General features: G+C 38.0%; 1 pseudogene; it reads right to left on the bottom strand.

Annotated features, from left to right (window-relative positions):
• Window positions 1-1355: 1355 nt before the first annotated feature.
• LOC137090406 (5S ribosomal RNA) lies at window positions 1356-1471 on the bottom strand (annotated as a pseudogene).
• Between the last annotated feature and the right edge of the window lie 22332 nt (window positions 1472-23803).

Consider the following 23803-nt stretch of genomic DNA (forward strand, 5'->3'; position numbering starts at 1 on the left):
ACACTTTCCAATTATAACTCAACTGTTAAAATATTTCAATATACATTATATAGAATTCGTTCCCATGCATTGTGCCTTTATAAATGTGGACATTTATTAGAGAAACATCCAAAAGAGGACTTTCGTTTAGTCTCAATGCTTTCCAGGAGAAACACTTTTTTTCTGTATCCTTCTTCTCTAAATGTCTAATTATAAGTATACATGTGTGTCGGATGACATATGCAGATATCAGAGCGGAGGTGCTGTGAGGACGGAAGGACATGTGTTTATTTTCGACTGATTCATCAGCCTGTCTAAGTGAAACAGTCACATTCAGCACAGCATGCTCATTAGGAGATACTTCTGCACTGACGAGACACAGAACATTTCCATTTTCGTAATGCGTTCTGTCACTATGACTCTTGTAGAAAGATAAACTGATTTCAAATTCACATGATTGAGTTTTAGGCCACTTCCACATCTTTTTGAGGCGACCCGAGTCATTTTGATTTGGATTTATTTGGTTGGTATGAAAGTTGAAAAAAGTTGAAAAAGTTTCAGTTCATGTGAACTCCGGTACAGTTCGCAATTAGTACTCAGGATGGCAAATAGGAAAATACCTAAGAGTCTATGATTGGATCTTTATTGCAGTGATTATTATGTTTTTAGTATGTTATATGCAGGCAACAGTTCTTTTAACCCTGATTTTTTCATTTCGTAAAGAACCAGAACACATTTATTTACACAAGCTTTGTTAAAGGTTGTTAGTCCCCACTTGACATGGTTCAAATATGTTCTGCCCTTAACTGTTCATGTTGGTAAAATGCATCAAAATGCTAATTGATTGACTGAATGTTATGTTAATGTGTAGCCTACTGTACACCGGTCAGGCATAAGATTATGACCACTTCCTAATAATAATAATAATAATGCGTTCAATTTATATAGCGCTTTTCAAGGCACTCAAAGCGCTTTACATTGAAGGGGGGAATCTCCTCAACCACCACCAATGTGCAGCATCCACCTGGATGATGCGACGGCAGCCATATTGCGCCAGAACGCTCACCACACACCAGCTGATTGGTGGAGAGGAGACCTAGTGATGAAGCCAATCAGGATATGGGGATTAATTAGGAGGCCATGATGGACAGAGGCCAATGGGCAAATTTGGCCAGGATGCCGGGGTTACACCCCTACTCTTTTTCCGAAAGACATCCTGGGATTTTTAATGACCACAGAGAGTCAAGACCTCGGTTTAACGTCTCATCCGAAAGACGGTGCTCTTTGTCAGTATAGTGTCCCCATCACTATACTTGGGTGTTAGGACCCACACAGACCACAGGGTGAGCACCCCCTTCTGGCCTCACTAACACCTCTACCAGCAGCTCCTGGTTTTCCCAGTTGGTCTCCCATCCAGGTACTGACCAGGCTCAGCCCTGCTTAGCTTCAGTGGGAAACCAGTCTTGGGCTACAGGGTGATATGGCTGCTGGTTAAATATTTTGTTGGTCCTACTTGTGCTGCTAAATCAGCCCTGACCCATCAAGGCATGGACTCCACTAGACCCCTGAAGGTGTGCTGTGGTATCTGGCACCAAGATGTTAGCAGCAGATCCTTTAAGCCCTGTAAGTTGCGAGGTGGTGCCTCCATGGATCGGACTTGTTTGTTCAGCACATCCCACAGATGCTCGATTGGATTGAGATCTGGGGAATTTGGAGACCAAGTTAACATCTCAAACTCGTTGTTGTGCTCCTCAAACCTTCCTGAATAATTTTTGCTTTGTGGCAGGCGTATTATCCTACTAGAAGAGCCACAGCCACCAGGGAATACTGTTTCCATGAAAGGGTGTACATGGTCTGCAACAATGCTTAGGCAGGTGGTACGTGTCAAATAATATCCACATGAATGGCAGGACCCAAGGTTTCCCAGCAGAACACTGCCTCCACCAGCTTGCCTTCTTCCCATAGTGCGTTCTGTTGCCATGTGTTCCCGTGTAAATGAGGCACCCGTTTGTGCACACTGTTGTCGCTTTTGGAGGTGGACAGGGGTCAGCATGGTCACCCTGTCTGGTCTGCGGCTATGCAGCCCCATTCGCAACAAACTGAGATGCTCTGTGTATTCTGACACCTTTCTATCAGAACCAGCATTAACTTCTGGAGCAGTTTGAGCTGCAGTGGCTCGTCTGTTTGATCGGACCACACGGGCCAGCCTTCGCTCCCCACGTGCATCAATGAGCCTTGGCCACCCATGACCCTGTGGCCGGTTCTCCGCTGTTCCTTCCTTGGAGTACTTTTGATAGATACTGACCACTGCAGACCGGGAACAGCCAACAAGAGCTGCAGTTTTGGAGATGCTCTAACCCAGTCGTCTAGCCATCACAATCTGTCCCTTGTCAAACTCGCTCAAATCCTTACGTTTGCCCATTTTTCCTGCTTCTAACACATCAACTTTGAGGACAACATGTTCCCTTGCTGCCTAATATATCACAGCTATTAACAGGTGACATGAGGAAGAGATAATCAGTGTTATTTACTTCACTTGTCAGTGGTCATAATGTTATGCCTGATCTGTGTAGGATCATCACACATGATCGCACACACAAACCCATCAAAATAACATTCAGCTAGTGACTACTTGACGTGTGGCTGAGCAGTGTAGCGAAAAGATAAAGCATATTATTCTGTCTTGTATTACAAAAAGGGAAAACTTTTTTTCTCCAGGCCAGGGCAGCTGTCGCAACAAGAATGTATCGTAAGCAACTCAGGTGTTTTGTTGTTGAATGCACGTTTATGTCTGTGCAATTCATTTTACACTAGACTGCTTTGTGAATGAAGGTCATTACAAAGGGACAATACAAAAACAAGTTTTGTTAAAAAGTATCTTGATGGATTAGTGCCAACTGTTCGTGATCCAGCTTATAGTCTCCGGAGCGGCACTAATCACGGCAGTAATGAAAGGGAGAGCGAGCACTTTATTACAGTTCATCTGAGCCGTTTTATGGATAAAAAGTTTACCATGTTATGAAGCACCCCCTGAAAAGACATACGGTCTGTATATATTTGTTTACTATAATGAGTGTTTATTCACTGTATGCTGATGATAATGCAAGGGAGAGAGAGAGAGAGAGAGAGAGAGAGAGAGAGAGAGAGAGAGAGAGAGAAAGAGAGAGAGAGAGAGAGAGAGAGAGAGAGAGAGAGAGAGAGAGAGAGAGAGAGAGAGAGAGAGAGAGAGAGAGAGAGTTCATGGACAAGACTTTAATGTGCACTTACTGTGATTTTCTGGAGAGAAATAAGATGATTTATCTTTGTGTAATGTACAATAAACGTCATAAAACTCATCAGTAAAGTTTTGGCCATCATTCGGCCGGGGTCCGCTACAACATGCTTGTACTAAAGCCAAAAGTATACTTTTTTTAACGCGTACATATATATCCAATCACAGACTCTTAAGCACTTGCCTTAGGGGTATAAAGATACTCTCATCTCACGATTCAATACATATCACTCACCTTACAATGGCATTGTGATAATCAAAGACATTTAGTAAAAGCTTAACAAAAAATGTACTGTTGATTAAATTGGTAAATTTGGTCTTGAATTGGGGTTGGAAAGGAATAGGCTTGGACTTGGTGCTGCCCGTAACCCAAATGCTCGGAACAACGGTGACACCTGAATAAAGGCTCCACAAGAACAGAGAAAAAAGTTCTCGGCTGTGGGGCTGTGAGAACAAAATGACAATTGCAGATGATCGGCACCTGCTTTTCTTGTGAAGTATGGAATGTCCTGGCCTGAACGAACTTTGTTCTTGCCACCTCGAGAAAATGAATACATTTCTTTGTTCTTGTAGAGTTCCAAGCTTAAAAATATTCATGATTCTCAAGCTTCTGAATTGTTTTAGACAAATACGCTTGCACTCTGTCAATGACTACATACATTTAAAATAATGTAGGCCACTTTTTACTGGAAACATAAAATATTTGCCATTATCAGAACCCACAATACTCCCCGATTGCATTATTATTATTATAATATTCAACATTATATTTAGCAGTTATGCAGTACTGACACTAAGGTCCCTATTTTAACGATCTGAGCACATGGCGCAGGTGCACTTACGGTGCGTCCGAATCCACTTTTGCTAGTTTAACGACAGAAAAAATCAGTGCCTTTTGGAACATAGTGCATTTCAGGCAAATGGTCCAAAAGTGTTGTATGTAGTCTCTTAATGTGTCATGGGTGTGTTTTGGGAGTAACATGCAATAAACTCTGTGTGTAAAAAGCAGTGTGTACACGAGTTGTGCATCTGCCTACACTCAAAAAAATTACTTGAATTTACTTTAAAAATATGTGGTAAGTGGTTGCACACAACTATATTGAGCAATTATTACAAATAACAAGTTAGCTATATGAACAAAAAAAATTAAAATAAAGCTGGCATAATTTCTTTGAGTAAATGCAAACCATTTGTCACTGTTACATAATATTTATATGTGCCATTTACTTAATGATGTTATGTTAAATTTATAAATGTTTATTGTGTAATGTGTAATAATGTAACACTGTTATCAATTTAATTTAAATAACAACAAGGATATAAAAAAAAAAAGCAAAAGTAACTCATTGGACAAACTAAAAATATTGAGTTGAGAGCAGGAATTCCATCCAATGAATTTGTATATTAGTGCCCACAGCCTAAACACACACACACACACACACACACACACACACACACACACACACACACACACACACACACACACACACACACACACACACACACACACACACACACACACACACACACACACACACACTCTTCTACATAATGCTAACCACAAAATTGCAGAAACTCCTCAATGTCCAACATAACTGAACATCACACACTAACATAAACTAATAACATCTTTCCCTTTACTGAAAAACACATAAAATAACACATTTTCTCTCCTAGTGCAGTCCCTTGCAAAGCATGCTGGGAACAACAGATCCACCGCTCAGTTAGTTATGTCAGCACAAACATTTAATGTAGTTTTAACGCAAATGAATTAAGTAAACTTCAGTTTTAAATATATTAGGTTGATTGAACACAAACATATTTGACACAGCTTGATTTAATTAAGTAAAGTAAACATCATTTAAATGTGTCTTATCTCAACTTTTTTCACGTTAAATAGTTGAATAAACTTTAAAAGCTGAATTAGTCATACAAAACATAAGTTCGATTTTTACAGTGTATAGGCGCATATTACTAAAGTGTCCTTTAAATAACAGAGAAAATACTGCTATTATTACAACTGACTTTAGAGCAGGGTTTTTTTTGGTCAATGGCACAGTCGTTTTCATTTGCTTTAAAATAGCAATGCGGCAACAATGCGACTGAACACCCCTGGTTTTCAGACCATCACAGCCATGGGCAAACAGATGGGCGCGAGTGCATTTGCTATTTAAACGTGGAGCTGGACGTGGAAATAAAAACTGCTATCGTTGGGCTGTGACACGAGTTATTGCTACACACCTAATTAGCCTATTTAATCCAAACAGCGACTTTTTAAATGTCCTATTTAAATCATCTGCTTATGATTTAAGCTGCTTAAATTTTTTTTGCAATGCACCCGTGGTTTTAGTGATTAATCTAAAGAGACAAATATTCAAGAGAGTCATATGAGGAATCTAATTTTCCTTGATCTTATGGGATAAACAGTTCAGCACTGTGAAAACATTTACATAACTTCTTCACCAGACCAAAAACATTACTCATTGATAGTAGGCTGCAGAAACATCTCATTCTGCACTTGTGTAACTTTACAAAATAATTAATATGAATGACCTCCCCCACATCCACGCCCACATATCATCTCCTACTTGACTTCTACAATAGACGAGGATAAAATAAGCAACTTTATTGACGTCAGAACATACTTTTTAGAGATATTTTGAAGGTGAAAACGAATGATCACTGGAGTAATGATCCTGAAAATTCAGCTTTGCGTCACAGGAATAAATACAAATTTAAAAGATATTCAAATAGAAAACTAAAGTGCTCAAAAGGCCGGATTTCTTTTATACAGTAAAACTGTATTATTAGTGGAAAAAAAGTTTTCTATTTGAATATCTTTTACATTTTTATTTATTCCTGTGACGCAAAGCTGAATTTTCAGGATCATTACTCCAGTGATCATTCATTTTCACCTTCAAAATATCTCTGAAAAGTATGTTCTGACGTCAATAAAGTTGCTTTTTTTATCCTCGTCTATTGTCTGTTCATAGCATAACCCATTATAATGTTTACTCTCTGTCCTAGTTAGAGGTTGTGATAACATCTGCTGTGAACTCCAATCCCATCAAGAAAAGTACATCTACATCTGAACTGAAACCCATAATCAAGAGATAGAGGCTTAATGGAGACTTTGCCTTAGAAAAGATGAGTTTTGATAGGATTATTAAGCATAATTTCTCTCTCCAGCACGAGTCAGAATTGTTGAGCTGAGAACTAATTCTATGTGATTTGATAGATGGCGCGTGTTAATTGGTGGGTTGGAGAAACGAAGCGCATTGTCCTCTCGGCTCTCCTGTTCTGGCTCTAATTAAAGCACTTCCTGTTGGAGGAGGGGGGACTGAGCACTTCTAATTCACAGGTGTTTGCTTCTGTAGGTTGCCATGACAACCTGGCGGAATCCCATTCCTTTCCATGAATGTTAACATTGTATCATTTAATGTGCCATTTTCCCTTTGGAAAAAGAAAGAAAAGCAAATCGCAGTGTTTTTCTTTTTCTTTTTCAATTACTTGGATGTCTCAATTACAGCGCATGAAACGACTGCATAATAAACTGGGATGCCTCATGAGTGATTCTATCCTCCAACAAGGACATTACATTGGATACAACTCTGACACCATACATTTTTGAGTCTGGGTGTCCTGTAAATATGACTTGAGACGCCTACAACTCCTCCTTGGTCTTTAGAAATGACTAGCACTCTTATGGAAATATGATAATATTTTGTAATTATCTTTTCAGTCAGAATTGTCAAATTGTTTGTTATAAATCAGTATCTTAGGAAAAATTATATAGGGTTTCTAATCAAAATATGACTTTTTGTTACAAAACAGGGCATTGATTTTTATTTTTTTTTATTTTATACTGGGACTCACTTAAGCCATGTTTATCAGGCATTTTGACACAACAAGTGAATAGGGAAAGAAATTAACGTTCCTACAATATATTAGATATGAAATTATGAAAATGTTGCAAATTATTACTTCCATTATTACACTTCTTTTTTTATTGCATGTCACTCCAAGAACACATTAAAATGCAAATTAGAGACTGTGTATAGATATATCTATATAGATGCATTGCATTGAATGAGAAAACCCATGTATGGCCATTTTACACACATAGTGCTTAAAGTAAAATCGTATATCAATTCATTCCATTATATCTTTCATATCCTGCAACCTGAAGACTGATTATAGCACATCCAGGGCTGGTCATTTTATTTTTTACATAACTTTATTCCAGTGTCCACTTATCCTCATAAGGATAGCATAGCATAACATATGAATACAATATATTAAAATAAAAAATAAAACCCCTCTTATGCTCTAAATGTAATGACATGAAAAAATACTAAATTCAAAAGACTTTGTTTTCCTGGGTCTTAGGAGAGTACTGGATGTGAAATGTGGTATCCATAAGCCATCATTTATAACCAGGGTTATCATAATAAATAAATAAAACAAAAATGTTTAATTACTTATAATGATAAGTAAAATAAACTGAAATAATATATGTTCTTATTTAACATTTCTCATTCACTAAAACTAAAATTAAGGCAAACTATACAGAACTATTTAAAATACTAATAACAACCAAATTACAAAAACAAACTAAAATTTAAAGGGGTGATGAATTGAGAAATCAACTTTCCCTTGAGCTTTTGATATATAAAAGGTCATGATAATATAAGAATATCCTGTAAGTTTCAGAGCTGAAGACTTCCTTGTTAGTCAAAGAAAAGCTTTTATAGACACCAGGCCCAGAAAACGATCTTGTGCTTCATTCTTACTCATAGCACTACAAAACACACACACCTCTACCGCACGTCTAATCCAGTAGCGGTGATCGGCTCGTGCTATCTAGCCAACAACAATAAACATGCTGAGGAAGATAGCGAGATATTATTCCTGGTTGTGGAAGAACACAGTCGCTGCATAAGCTTCCTTCTGATCCCAATATTAGGAATGAGGGGTTGAACTTTATTTTTAATGAAGTTCCAGCTCACATGGGGCCTGTTCACTTCATTTCACTGCATCTGTGCTGTTGTCTCTCGAGTCTCGACTTGACATTCAAAGGGCGGCACGGTTCGCGCTTATATCGACCGATCTAGCGGGCTTTGTGTAATATAAAAATAATAGTCCAATCAATCGTGGGTGAATGAGAAATAAACCATTGTGTTTGTTTGATAAAGACGTTTACGAGCCCTGTGATCACGGTTGACACTTCTCCCTCAATCTCTCTCCCTCATGTGAACTGACAGCGGAGCTAAAGCTCATTAAATATGCAAATCTTATCCAATCCTAGCCGTGGGCGTTAACTTCCAAGTGTCCAGTGCGTCACGCCCATCAAAACCCAGCATTCAGGAGCAAGGGGGTAATCTAGCGCTTGGAAAGCGTTCCACGGTTCCACCCCTAGGGGCTGCCATTGCTAACCAAGCCATCACCTGCTGTTAGCATCCCATTGACTCCCATTCATTTTTGAGTCACTTTGACAGTGAATAACTTTACATCTGAGATGTTTAAAGACTCCATTTGTCCATTGTTTATTTCTAAAGAAACACGACAATGTAAAAAAGGCTCCATTACCTTGTATCTTACACTATCGCCCCGCAGAAGCTGTTTTTGTAAAAATAGATTGCGTCATAACCAACGCGACTCTGTCGCACAGTTGAGAAATTACCGTATAGACCTGAGGAGACGCTCGCAGGCAATCTTTTACTGTCTATGAGACAGTCGGGGGGACGTGGAGACATAAAGTCTGATAAAGTCAAGGGGGAAGAATGGGGAGAAGCCCATAGTGAGCCAAAAGCAACGGGAGAAAATATTTAAACAACGTGATTCAGATTTCACTTTCCACAACTACTAGAAGACCTACAGCTGTCAGACAGGAGGCTCACGTCACATCTACGTCCTCAAGCTCCGTCTGAGCCTGCGCAGTTCGCTCAGCCATCAGGAAGTGAGTGCCCCTAGGTTGACTTCATTATTTCGCCGTTGACGTAATGGGATCGCTCGGTCCATTTCTTTTACTGTCTATGTTCAGGAGAGAGCCTCAAACCAGTGTAGAAAATAGCCTATTACTTATTAGTTATGATGTGTTTGAATGTAAAAACCACACAAACGTCATTAGTTGACCTCAGACAACAGTATAAAAAATGTAAAAAAGCCGGTTCATGGCACCTTTAAATGTGGAAATAAAATCTAATTTAAAATATTAACAAAAACTACAGTAGTATATTAAATGGCACTCTAGAATAACACTTCATAACAGAATGCAAAACAGAACAAATGCACTCATAATTCTGATCAGCACAATTGAATGCCAGCTGTAAATGTTCTCAGTGCCAGAAAGTGGATTATTAGACCCATGCGGAGATGCCACCATTCAACTGAGCTATTTTAGTCCAAAAAATGGCAACTTCCAAAGGTCAATAGGAAGAAAATAAAAGCTTGAAAGCTTACAACTGCTCCTGACATCTAATTCCATTTACCAAATAGCTCGGACTCAAATGCAGTCCTTTCCCACTATCTTCACTCAAAAAAAAGCAAAAAAAAAAAAAAAAAAACGCTTTTCCCATACACCAAAAATTGTTCTTCTTAATTTTTCCAAAATAACTAGTTGTTTTTAATGTCTGTTTAGCCTGGTCCTACTACCAGACTCTGGTACATTTCATTTGTACAGAGAGTTTGGCCACTCTCCACTGACAAGCATTAAAGGCATAGTTCACCCAAAAATGAAAATTCAACTATCCCTTTAACTTCCATTAAGGCGGGTACTCTGTCGTAGCGCGATGACGTAAGAATGAAGCTCACGATCATTTTCTGGGCCTGGTGTCTATAAAAGCCTCTCTTTGACTAAAAAGGACGTTTTCAGCTCTGAAACTTACAGGATAATCTTTTATTATCATGACCTTCTATATATCAAAAGCTCAAGGGAAAGTTGATTTCTCAGTTCATCACCCCTTTAAAGATATTGGATCTGCCCAGAGCCGCTCTGGCTCTGCCTTAACCAATCACTAACGTTTGGTCGTGACGTCCGTAAATATAAATGTGCACGCCACTTCAGTGATAAAACCTAAAAGTCGTGCATTCGGATGATGATTTATTCACGGTGGAGGAACGAGTTTTGTTATTGGGAACGTGCTGCTCACGTGGTCAATAATATGATTTTATACTGTAAATATAATGTCACATGCTTGGTATAAGAATAAATGCATATTTCATTTATTAATATGAAAGTAATATCCTAATTATTTAAGTTTCAAAGGAAGATAAAAGATAATAAAAACTAAAAATAAAAGATGCCATTTTATTTCAGATGGAACTGAATTGAAATAAGTGAATACAGCCTCGTATTTACATGAGGTAGCCTTAACATAATGCTGCTTGGTTATTTTAACATATTGCTACTGTAATAACGGCGCATTTCAAATGAGGCTTTTATTCTTTTTATTTTTAGAGTGGAAATGAAATATATTGCTCTTGTAAATACTTTTTTTTACCAGCATGAAATGCCAGCATTTCAGTAATAAAAGTGTAGGCTATAGATCTTTAACTGCATCCAAATTACAGCGAAGTGCAACCATACGGTGCTCTGCAGTGGTCAAAAAGGATATAAATAGTGAATTTTGAAGTGATTTATGCTTGAAAACTCAGATATGTGGATTCGGACAGCATGACCTTGGTGTTTGTCATAAAAAGGTATTCGGCCAGGGACTTTTTTTGACCACTGCAGAGCACCGTACGGTTGCGTTTCCCTGTAATTTGGATGCATTTTAAAGATCTAGCCTACACTTTTATTACTGAAATGCTGGAAAGTATTTACAAGAATAATCCTTCATCTCCGCTCAAAAGAGAAAGAGAAGAAAAATACGTAAACATTTGAAATGAGCCGTCATTACGGCAGTAATTAACGTTACATTTGCAGCATTGTATTAACTTATTTCCACATTTTTAAAATGACATCTTATTTTTGATTAGGAGATTTAAATAATTAAATAATGAATAATTTCCTATCATTAAATAAGATTTTATTCATATTATTCCAAGCATATGACATTTTTACAGCAGACAATCATTGGACTGACCGTGTGAGCAGTGTGTTCCCAGGTGCTCAGGATCACAAAACTCGCTCCTCCACCGTGAATAATTCACCATCCGAATGCTCAAGTTTTATCACTGAGGTGGCATGCAAATGTATTTTTACGGACATCCACAGCTGTGTCTGAGACCTGGAAAATGCTGCCCTCTGAGGACACATTTCAAGGCAGGAAGGCAGCAAGGCACGTCCAAATCTATTGTTAGCTTGACTCCTTTCCTGAAATACCTTAATCTATTTGATTTTTGAAGGCAGCATACATGTCTCCTTCGCTGTCTTTGATATCCCACAATCCTGTGCTTTCAATTCTGAGACAGACAGTTGAACTGGGGAAAAAAGATGGCACCCAAAAGTTGCATTTGAGGCTCAGTTTGTGTGTAAATGTAATTTTTTACCAATATTTTACACTTCTGATGTCATTAGGTGAAAAAGTACTAATGTAGTAATTAAATATTTGTTTAGTTCTCTCTATTTGTTACCCTGCCTTAGAAGTCTGTCCCAAATTAGTTTTGTGAGGTGACTTCATGCACAAAACGTCTAAGGCAGTGAGAAAACCGAGTAAGCTGCCTGGGTTTTCGTACGCAGCCCATATGAGAAACAATTACCGACTCTGAATAGGGCTTTAGATAAATTTGAGTGTGTTGAAAATGATATTTTTAACATTAATCTGTGCGTTCGCTCGGCGGCTGCTATATGAGAAATGTTGCACACTGCAAAAAAAAAAATGTTTCTCTGGATTTAGTCAACAAAATATATAACACTGTTCTAGTGGTTTTAAGACATTTTAAAGGGGTGATTGATTATGATTTCACTTTTTAAACTTTAGTTAGTGTGTAATGTTGCTGTTTGAGCAACAATATCTGCAAAGTTATGACGCTCAAAGTTATTTCCTTTTAAATAATTTGCTTTTTAAGGACTACAACAAACAGTTGGTAGGGACTACACAAGCTTCCTCCTGGGTTAGTGACATCACTAACCCTGACATTTACATAAACCCGCCCCCGAGAACATGCAACAAATGTGAGGGGTGATATTATCATAACAGAATATGCCAATCAAATAATTGTAAAATAGTTAACTCCACATGAGATAAATTAGAAATGTCCTGTCTTATTCTACGTTGTCACTTCTCCTTGAGTCTCAATTGTCCGTCTCTGGTTTAAAAACAAAAGGCTGAACAGTTACATTGCTTGTCTGCATGAGGTTTTTAGAGCTGCTAACTGGAGTTCTTGAAGCTCTGCAGCTCATTTGCATTTAAAGGGACACAAAAACAGCATGTTTTTGCTCACCCTCAAAATGTGGAAATTTTAACATGCTATAAAAATGATCTGTGGGGTATTTTGAGCCAAAACTTCACATACACTCTGGGGACATCAGAGACTTATTTTACATCTTTTAAAAAGGGGTAATCAACCACCCCTTTAATACAAAAATTCAACAACAAAAAAGAAAACAAAAAAAGATGTGACAGTTATCTGAGAACCTTTCATCCGATCATTGACACTATACAAATGTTTACAATGTTTATGAATATGATGAAATAGCCATGCTGTAAATATATTAATTCAAACTAGTCATCCATCAGAAAGTGCTATTCTCAAATTTAAAATCAAACTATTATGACGGTGTAATTTTAATAACCTCGTGTCAACATGATGGGAATGAATTGCAGAGCTGGTGCAAACATATCCACATCGGGTTTATTTCTCCCAACCGATGTTTATTTTGTTATGCGAGGAAAACACTCCTTAGCATGTCTACATTCATCTAAATGTTTACAATTGTCATAACGTCGCTCTTTGCAGCGTTGACGCCATCTTGATCTTCGTTAACTATCACTGCCTTTTTATTTCTAACTTCTTTTTATTTCTAAGCAAAACATGAAAAAGAAATTTGCCGTGACTATTGAGGCCTTGAATCATGTTCTGTCTCTTGTACGTTACCTGTGTGCAGGAGTGAGGCTGGCACGAGCAGGAAGTTTCTGGCTGCAGTTCACTTAATGGCCAACAGGTGGCTAGAGTTTTGAATTCCACACATAGCCGCTTTAAAGGGATAGGTCACCCAAAAATGAAAATGAGTCTATCCCTGCGTCTCAATCAGCTCCCTAGTTCACTAGTCAGGGCACTGATCAGGACATAAGTCAATGGCCTGACTTCCTGATCAGTGCCCTGACAACTGAACTAGGGAGCTGATTGAGACTTACTCACCCTCAAGTTATACAAGGTGTATGAAATTCTTCTTACAGGTGAATACAATGTAAAAAATGTTAAGTTATGTTAAAAAATGTCTTAGCTCTTCCAAGCTTTATGATGGCAGTGAATGGTAGCCCAAAAAAGTGCATCCATCCATCATTAACATAATCCACACGGCTCCAGGGGGTTCATAAAGGCCTTCTGAAAATGTAATTTTCTGCCAACATTTACAGAAATGTTGGTTGACAATTAAAACACAAACTAATGCAATGTATAATACAAAATACAGGTAAAACACCTGAAGAAAAAAAAAACAATACGGAAAATTCCTTCATATTTATACAGTACATTGTGGCCTATTTTACAGACTTTTTTTTACAGTGTAGCTATTGTGATATCATATCTATATAATAGAATTAACGTGGCCCCTGTCCTGAACACAGAGACCTCAATACCTGATACACAATACATGGATCATTTCTGAGTATGTCATTTTGAGTAGAAAATGAACTCCAAATGTCACAAAATGGCTAAACCTGCCAACAAAAGCAATGATAAAACACAGTGAATCAGGTTAAAGACAAAGTGTGTAATTTTCTCCTATTTCAGCTTGATATTCTGAAGGCGCTATCAAAACATTGATCTGTGCAAGCGACCCCACACTGAAACATTGGCTCAACCAACAGTGATGCTAGTTGCAAAGAAATCACAGACTTCACCTTTAAATGCGAGGAGCCTGCCAGCAAAAAGTGTCATCCCACACATATATGTGAATTATGAAATATTGTTTACATAGTCGAGATTTAGAAACGCTCACACTGAAATGACTGCTCATCTGCTTTACATCCAAGATCCTCAAAACTCAGTGTCATTTGAAGCTCAATATTGACTCCAAACCAAGGTTTTTGTTACTGCGCTGCAGCGCCTTCAAACAATATTCAACATAGCCAAATTGGAAATAAAATAACCTGAACTTATTCTCATGTTTTTATGGCAGCTATACAATAGGTTATTTAATTGGGTGGCATCTCATGACCAAAAGTGTATTTTTCCCGTCCTTTGTGCATTCTTATTTAATTGTTTGAATACAAATAATTAATGTGGCACAATAATGTGCTACAGTGTGTATTTATGTGTGTGTGTGCAGGATATGAAGTGGGTCATAAGCAGCCAACAAAAAGCTGGAGACGAACCTTGTGGGTCGAATCTAAATTGATGTCTAATATACAACACAGTGCTGTGCTTTGACCAAAATATCAGTATCGGCCAGCAGCATTTGATCTTTTATAAATAGAAGTTGAATACGGAGTCCTGTGCCTTTTGAGCACATAGCATACTGCTCATGCTGATTAGTCTGTGATTGGTGTGCGGCAGCGTTTTGGCTCCTTTATTCACCATTGCCTCGCAATCATCAAGACTCACCACGCCAGCTTTCATCTGCACACTCAAAGGCGTCTAGTGGGGAGGACACCGACCAATCACACACAAACTCCCAGTCTGCACCAGTTCCTTCTCCACAGTAGGGTGAGTAAAGGACCCGGTGTTTTACACTACAATAGAGCACAAATTATTGCCTGTTTTTGCATGTATTTTTAGCTTTGTTTAAATTTGGAAACAAATTAGCCAACAGTAAAACGTAAAGTGTAGTATAGCCTATGTATGAGGATCTATTGGCAGAAATGCAATATGATATATATAGCTTTGTTTTCAGTGATGTATAAAGACCTTACATTATTAACTTTTATGTGTTTATTACGATTTCTATTTACACACACTTCGGTTCCCTTTACAATAAAGTCACTATGTTACATTAGCCAAAAACGGACAAGCTTCTCTATATGCTTCGAAAGAGAGTTGAAATCAATTTGCAACCTCACCACTAGATGGCGCTAAAATGTACACAGTGCACCTGTAAAGCATGTCAATAATGAGTCGCAGCCTGGGGCGACCCAAACTAAAATAGTAATATAAAAATAGTAACATAAAATAGTAAAATAGTCTAAATATAAACACTCATTATATGATTCAGGATTAGACCAAAACAAAGTTTAGAAAATGGATTAATGTACCCACTCATTATATAAATTTAGTCAACTGTAAGCACAAGAAAGTTACATAGTGGTTTGTCCAATTTCATTATTTACATCACATGCCCTGATGTCATTCAAAACCAGTGTTGTAAATGTTAGCTACAACTTATTAAAAATTTTTTTTTTTTTAGTTTTTGGTAATTAAACAAAAATAAATTAAATATTAGGTAGAAAAACTAAAAATTAATCAAAACAAATGAACTGAAATAAAATAAGATAGAGTTGAAGTAAAATTACAGAAATTAAAAAATAAATAAAGCTAATTGGTAATATTTATCAAAAAAAAAAAAAAAAAAAACGAACTAAATAAAATGCACCAAAGCACATACAATGACAAAAATAAACAAATTAAAATGAAACCTGAAAATTCACATAAAGCTGATTCAAAATATTAATAAATGCTGTATAAATATCATACAAAGACATATATACATTTATAACATACATATAAATTAAGTTTAACTTTATATTTTAAAATAAAATCAACTGTGAAAATCTGAAACTGAAAAACGTTCAAAGCTGAAAATAAATGTTTCGTAAATTATAGGACTATATATCATATCTTGAAAAATGTTGTTACAAAACAACCTATTGATTTTAAGGGGCTATATTAAGATTTTTTATGAATTAATCGTGTTTATTATTAACCATGCGACTGTGGCATAATAAAAGTTCCACTGCTCGCGAGGCGTGTGTTGCGTTCATCTTATTAACAATCACTCCCTCAACACTCGGTCCTGCTCTGCTTCAAACTACAGTAACGTTAATAATCTCATCCATTAACATGATTTCTGCCCGAGTCCTATCCCGATTATTTCCCACCGGCTGTGAGGTGAAAACCACATGTCCCAAGATGCTGCACTCAAACCTGTCGCCATCAAACTACACCTTCGCTTTAAATGGGCGACATTGGACGGAAAAGTTACATAGTGTACCTTTAAAGAAAAAGGCTATTTTTATTAGCACATATTATTTTGATGGTTTATTTACTAAACCTATTCAAATGTTATAGAAAGTAGTGTACCCATATGGCTGAATGTCATCTGTTATTCATATCATGAATACAGTTTCCATAAATGTCCATACGTACACACAAACACTACGCAGAGAGACTCATGTGCACAATCCCACTCACATACACTCATGCAGATCTGTATGGCACAATGAGAGAGAAAAAAAGAAATTCATGGGGATGAAGGTTACAGATGTCAAGACTGCTCAACACAAAAAGACACTTCAGGAAATTGATCGACATAGATATTTAATGCTGCTGGAAACCAGTGGTTGTCAACTGGTGGCTCACAGGTGACGTCACACCGACAGCAGGGGAAAACATGCTGCATGCATGTAAATAATAGCATACAGTTATTTATATAATTGTACATTGCTAAAATGTGATCTCAAACTTCCGTCAAACCGTGTTATTTTAGTACCCTTCAAATTAAAAAGCTAGATAAATTTGACATGGGACAGGTTGTGTGACATATTCATCCTTAAAAAACGGTGAAAAGAAAACATAACCTTGCATTAAACACACTTCACTTCCAGCGAGGATAAACAAGAGCAGTTGAGAAGCTGATTTGTCAAAACATGGTGCAATTTACCTGCCTTCACTATAATTATTTGCAGAAAACATTTTATACATTCATGATTTAAGATGAGATATTTTATGAATGTATATGAATTCTCAGCTTTGAAGGTTCCCAAATGAACTCCATTTCAGTTTGCTTTCATTAAATGTGTCTGGTTTGACATCAAACTGCAGTTCCGCTTCTCTCAGAGCCATTTATTCAGGTTTAGTACTGCTTTGCTTTTGACTCTGAAAGTAACTGCCAGTCAGGAATAATCATGGAGTTGTTTACAGTTGGCGGAGAAAACCAGTGAAAGATCACAGCGGCTGTTTTATTACCATAACAAGCCTTAGAGGAAACATTTCCTAAACTTCGGTGAGTTACTCTGAACTTTTATGGCTCATGTGATCTGATGAAATACGGCCACTCTCAGAACATTCAACCTTTGCATCAGAAGACAATGGGTCTTTTGTTGCCATAGCAACATTTTCTACTTGGTATTCTTGCGTCTATATAAAGTTGATTCTATGTTTTCAACACAGCCTCGTAACAGAGACTATATAGAGGACAGCAGGAAGAAAATGCATTTGCAAAATTATTTCTGCTACAGACTTGAACAACAGAATTGGTTAATTGTACAAAAAGAAATTGCATTTACAGTTGTAGTTTTAAAATTCGAATTTAAAATAATTTAAAATATTAAGCCTTGTTATCTGGAATAAATAAATACAAATGAAGTGAGTTTTAGCTTTAAAAAAAAAAACTGCTATAATGGAGCCAGAAAATTAAAGGGGGGGTGAAATGCTGTTTCATGCATACTGAGCTTTTTACACCTTTAAAGACTTGGATTCCCATCCTAAACATAGACAAAGTTTCAAAAGCTAATGTTGGACGTTTGATGTGTTATTTCTGTGTTAAAAAGACTCCTTCCGGTTTCTCACAAGTTTCGGAGAGTTTTTTACGAGTATGGGTCGGCTTGACGTCAATAGAGCGGAAGGTCCTTGTATGGGCCGTAGGGTGCGCGCGCGACTAGAGCGAGAGAGGAAATGCACGCCGCCCATAAACACTCGCTCAGGTGCAGATCCAGTCGTCCGTGAACACTTATGACGCGCCGCGCTCCACTTTATTCCTATGGGTGATGTCAAACGACTTCAACGCTTCAGCACAGCATTACGGGAAGGCAGCGCTGCATCTGAACCGATTTGAACGCAGAAATGACGGGAAGCTTCACAACATCGCGGATCTCCACGGTCACTGCTGTCAGGACTTCACCAAATCATACCAAAGAATTGTGTTTTTAACGGAGCGGTCCCAGCGATAAAGGTTCGGTCCTGCTTCGGAAGCAGTCGGTGAGTAAAACTGCTTCAAATGTCTGTGCTGTCGGCTATCGTTGCGTGAGTAAACATCAGTAAACGACACGATCGCGTGCTTCGTCATTCAAATGCGCTAACGGTTACTCCATTGTTGTTCTCTGTATAACGTTACACTAGTCTGATGTGCAAAACCGTTTTGCTTGCTACTGCTAAGGTTTAGTCGCATACAATAGTCCATAAACCGAATCATGACCTCATAAACTGCGAGTAAACACACACAAATGTTGACAGGCCACTAAATACAGTACATACCACAGAGACGGACGTCCTGCTGTTGCTGTTTCTCCTGTTCAATTTATTTCAGCCTCCGAATGATTCTGGATCATATATCTATTAGCTGAGCTCGATAGCCATGGGGTTTCTCCACGCTTGAGGACGTCACCGCTTTGTGCGCTCGTCATTCTTTAGCTCCGCCCACTCGATACGCCTCCAGGCGTTTGTTTTTTTCCGGAAAGACTCGGTACAGCCTATATTTCTTTTATAAATATAATAAAACTAAAGACTTTTCGGAGATATGAAGGATGCAATACTACTCTATAGGTACTCAAGATTGACATGAGATTGACTGAAACTGAGTGTTTCACCCCCCCCCCCCCCCCCTAAACTTAATTCTAAGAGAAAACACTTTTTTTGTTTTACCCCATTTTAAAATATTTTGTCTGTTTTAAGCAAGAAATTATATTTATCTGTACATTTTTCACAAAACAATCTTGCCTCAAGAAATGCATCTTAATTTTAAAATGTTGAGATAACAAATGTATAACAAATGACTCAAAGAAACTCAAAGAGACTCAAGATGTTCATTTTGTTTTATTACCTATAGTCAGCTATACCAAAAGGTTTACACCAACCTTTCGTGTTATAGCTGAGGAAATTATAGCACTGACTTCAACTGAGAAGCTTTGGTAAAAAGTGAGACTTGTCTGTGCATTTAAAGGGAACCTATTATGCCCCTTTTCACAAGGTGTAATATACGTTTGTGAAGTTTCAGCTCAAAATACACCACAGATCTTTTACTATAGCTTCTCAAATTTGCCTCTATTTAGCTGTGAGCAAGAGCACAATGTTTTTGAGTGTCTCTTTAAATCCAAATTAGCAACCCGTTCTCACTCCCAAGGTGTCAAAATTCTGTGTTTTATATCATATATAATACACAAATGGGAAGGTTAAGGGATGGAATGGGGTTGGATTACATGTTAAAATGTGTCTAACTAGCTTAAATAAAAATAAATGTAAATAAAAATATACTCCAACATGTCATAACGGCAAAATCATAACCCAATATATAATTTCATTATGATGCCCAACGCATCTGTGTATGACGGCAAAGGTTTGTCATTGAAATGAATAAAGCAATCTGCTCGTCAAATTTTTTTTAAAATGTGACGCAGAGGGGTCCTGACCAAGCATCAATATGTGACGAGTTAGGAGTGAGACTATAGCCCCTTTTTCACACTGCACGTCGGACCCGCAATATTCCCGGAACATTGCCGGGTCACCTTCTGTGTGAAAGCAACCACGTCCCGGAATTGATTACCGAACTGAACCCGGGTCGGGGACCTAGTAATATTGCGGGATTCGACCCGGGACGAGCGCTGTGTGAACAAAAGCCGAAACTAATGCCGCAACGTGTACGCAGTTATCGTGCGACTCCTAGAGCTTATTTTTTCAATAATACAACCCTGCAGTGCCAGAAGTCTGTGTTTTAAACGCAGAGAGTGTTCGTATACAAAAGAAACTAAAATTAAACAAGCAGAAATGTGTGCAAACTGGACACAAGTCGAGACCACGGAGCTCCTTACTATCCGCGCTGAAGCTGAGATCGCTCGCCATTATACGTCACATCAGGATGTCACGTGTCAACTCGATCCGGGACCGTTACGGGTTGTGTGTGAAAGCGCACATATTACGGTATTTCGCTGGCAGTGTGAATGGACCAAATCTAGCGACCCGGGAACAAATGCCGGGTCGCATTATCCGTGTATTTGCCGGAATCGCAGTGTGAAAGGGGCTTATGTTGCCAGACTCCTCCATCTGTCGGAAGTGAAACCGTGTTGAGTCTGGAGACTATGTTCGTTGGTACATCCAATAACAGAAGATTTGTTAGCCAAATGCTAACCAGCTGCTACAGCGAGGAAACAGAAATGGTGTACTGGACGAGGTCTATGCTAATAGGGCAGATTGTCACCAGTCATAGGCGGGGCTTCTGGAAATCTGGAACCGCTCGTTTGATTATGATTTATGGAGATTATAAAAAAAGGAGTGTGTGGATTTTTTTTACCATTAAAGGTGATAAGGTCGCCTTATAAAAGTAAATTTTGCATAATAAGTCCCCTTGGCGGTATATAGACAAAACTACAGAACATGTCTTGTTCAGGCCAAACTGGCCTAATGGTTGCCGTCAGTTTGTGGTCTTTTTCTGTCCCTCCAGAAGCTTCTCTGAAAATGTTTTCCGAAGCAGATGCACAGAACATACTGCTTACGCAGATCCGACCAACTGGATTCCAAACCGGACGGCAAATGTTCTGCATAGTTGCCATAGAAACCCTCAGCCAAACCCACAATCCATAACACAATATGGCAGACTTTTTGCAGTTGACTGTTATTCTGCAAAAAAGCCACTTGAAAGACTGACAAACGATTTCTTTCACAACGAGGCACAATAATTCAGTCAGGCATGAAAGCTATAATTAGCATAAATATAAGTTATGTCTATGAGCATCCATAAGGCAAAATGATGCTGTTAAGTGTTGAGAGCGCCTGCAATTTCAGTGCATTTTTGAAATAAGTGCAACTCATTTTATGCTTAATATTACCACAATGTGTATTGATTCTTGACTTGTTGACCCGTGGTTAGAGGTTTCCATATATGTCTGACCTGATCTGGTCTGTGTGAAGCTGTGAAGCTGTTGAATTAAGTGAAAAAAAAAGAGAAAAAAAAATGATGGCTACACTTTATTTCAAGGGTCCACTTTTGACATTCTACTAACTATAAATAACTTTGCAACTACACGTCAACTAACTCTCATTAGACTGTTAGGTCAGGGTTAGGTGTTAGGGCTAGTAGAATAATATGACAGGTGGTTGCAAAGTTAATTATTGAGGTTATGCATTGATGTCATTTTCCTGGCTAGAATGTCTCCATTTGTCCTTTGTGTCAGAAGTAAGCAGTCTGAGTACGTCAGAAATAGAACAGGACGTCAGTTTACTGTCTGGGATTCGCATGACACCTCACATCACTATAGGTTTACACAGCTTCGCTGATAATGTTTGGTTCTATTGGCTTTTGTTGAAGAATCTCCATCCCAAACAGAAGAAAGTAAGTTGAATGGGTTTGAAATAACTTGAGGTTAAATAAATTATGACAGAATGTTCTTTTTTTTTGGGGGGGGGGGGGGGGGGGGTGAACAATCCCCTTAACTATTTTAAATGTTTTCTTGTATTGGATTACAAAGGCTGCTTACTGTTTTGTGCACTTCTCTGGCAGCGCGTTTAAACACATCAAACTTACTTTCTCTAGCAGAAAGAGCTTGAAATCTAATCCAAAAACTCATTATGGGTTTATAACTGCCTTGAGTTTCATAACCGTCAAGGCTTCTGTATCCTAGTACTATTGCTGCTAATAGCACATCATTCTTGGATTTTCTGCAGCGGCTGTAATTGACTAAACAGAACAATATAGCCTAAGCACACTAAGTTATTTAATAAAAGAGTGACTGCCTGTGAAATATGACCAAATTCATCTGTCCAAAACATTAAACATTTATGGAAACACAGAATCCTTACACAAATGATAATAATATATATTTTTAAAAACCTACTACATGTAGTGGCTAATGCTTGCACAGCTAAATATATGTTGTTACATGTATGTGATCAATAATGCATGACGTGCAAAGAAGAAAAATAATAGATAATAATAGACATTACAAGATACAATGATGTACAATTAAATAAGAACCGTAAGGGTATGCCACAACTGTAAGGCCCTGTGTACACCTGGTAAGAGCGTTTTAAATTGATTGGATAACAAGTGGATGGCACTAAATACAGGTGTAAACGGATCTAAATGGTTTTGAGCTTGTCCACTTTCGACCACTTCCAGAGGTAGTGGAAATCATATTTGACCGGATTGCTTTTATAAATGCTCATGTGGTCTAATGTGTTTGATCAACCACAAAAGATGTCTACTCTATTGTGGGATGTGCACTAGCCAGACGGGATTTAAATTTTGTCGGCTGAAGCGGAAAGAGGTGGGCAAAGTATACACAACTCTATTACTTGAGTAAAAGTATTACTGGTCAAATATTACTCTGTTATAAGAGAAAGTTCTAAACACTGTTTTTTACCTAAGGAAAAGTACAGAAGTATTTGCATTTAAAAGTATTTAAGTATCAAAAGTAAATTTCCTTTTTTATGTAAATGCATTATTTTATTGTTGTTGCATTGTTGTATAAATGCACATTATGCCATCATGGTGGTTTATGCCAGCCAGTGATGCTCTATCCGACATGCTAGCATACAACTACCTTAAACTCATTTCAATACTTGTATAAAAGTTACAAAGTTCTTTACAAAGCTGCTGTCACTTTAAGGCCAAATACACAGATCCTATTCTCTGATACACACACTTTAAAAAATGCTGGGTTAAAAACAACCCAACTTGGAAAATTTAGAAATTTGGTTGTTTGAAGGAGTCCATTCACTGGGTTCAAACCGAGGGGGTAATCTAGCTCTCGGAAAGCGTTACACCCATAGGGGCGGCCATTGCTAACCAAGCCATCACCTGCTGTTAGCATCCCATTGACTCCCATTCATCTTTGACAGTGAATAACTTTACATCTGAGGCGTTTAAAGACTCCATTTGTCCATTGTTTATTTCTAAAAAACACGACAATGCATAAAAGGCTCCATTACCTTGTATCTTACACTATCGCCCCGTAGAAGCTGTTTTTGTCAAAATAGGCTAACGATTGTGTCATAACCAACGCGACTCTGTCGCACAGTTGAGAAATTACCGTATAGACAGGAGGAGACGCTCAGAAACAATCTTTTACTGTCTATGAGACAGTCGGGGGGACGTGGAGACATAAAGTTTGATAAAGTCAAGGGAGAAGAATGGGGAGAAGCCCATAGAGAGCCAAAAGCAACGGGACAAAACATTTAAACAACGTGATTCAGATTTCCATTTCCACAACAACTAGAAGACCTACAGCTGTCCGACAGGTT

Source organism: Pseudorasbora parva, chromosome 9, assembly GCF_024679245.1.
Source record: "Pseudorasbora parva isolate DD20220531a chromosome 9, ASM2467924v1, whole genome shotgun sequence".
In the NCBI taxonomy this organism is placed as follows: domain Eukaryota; kingdom Metazoa; phylum Chordata; class Actinopteri; order Cypriniformes; family Gobionidae; genus Pseudorasbora; species Pseudorasbora parva.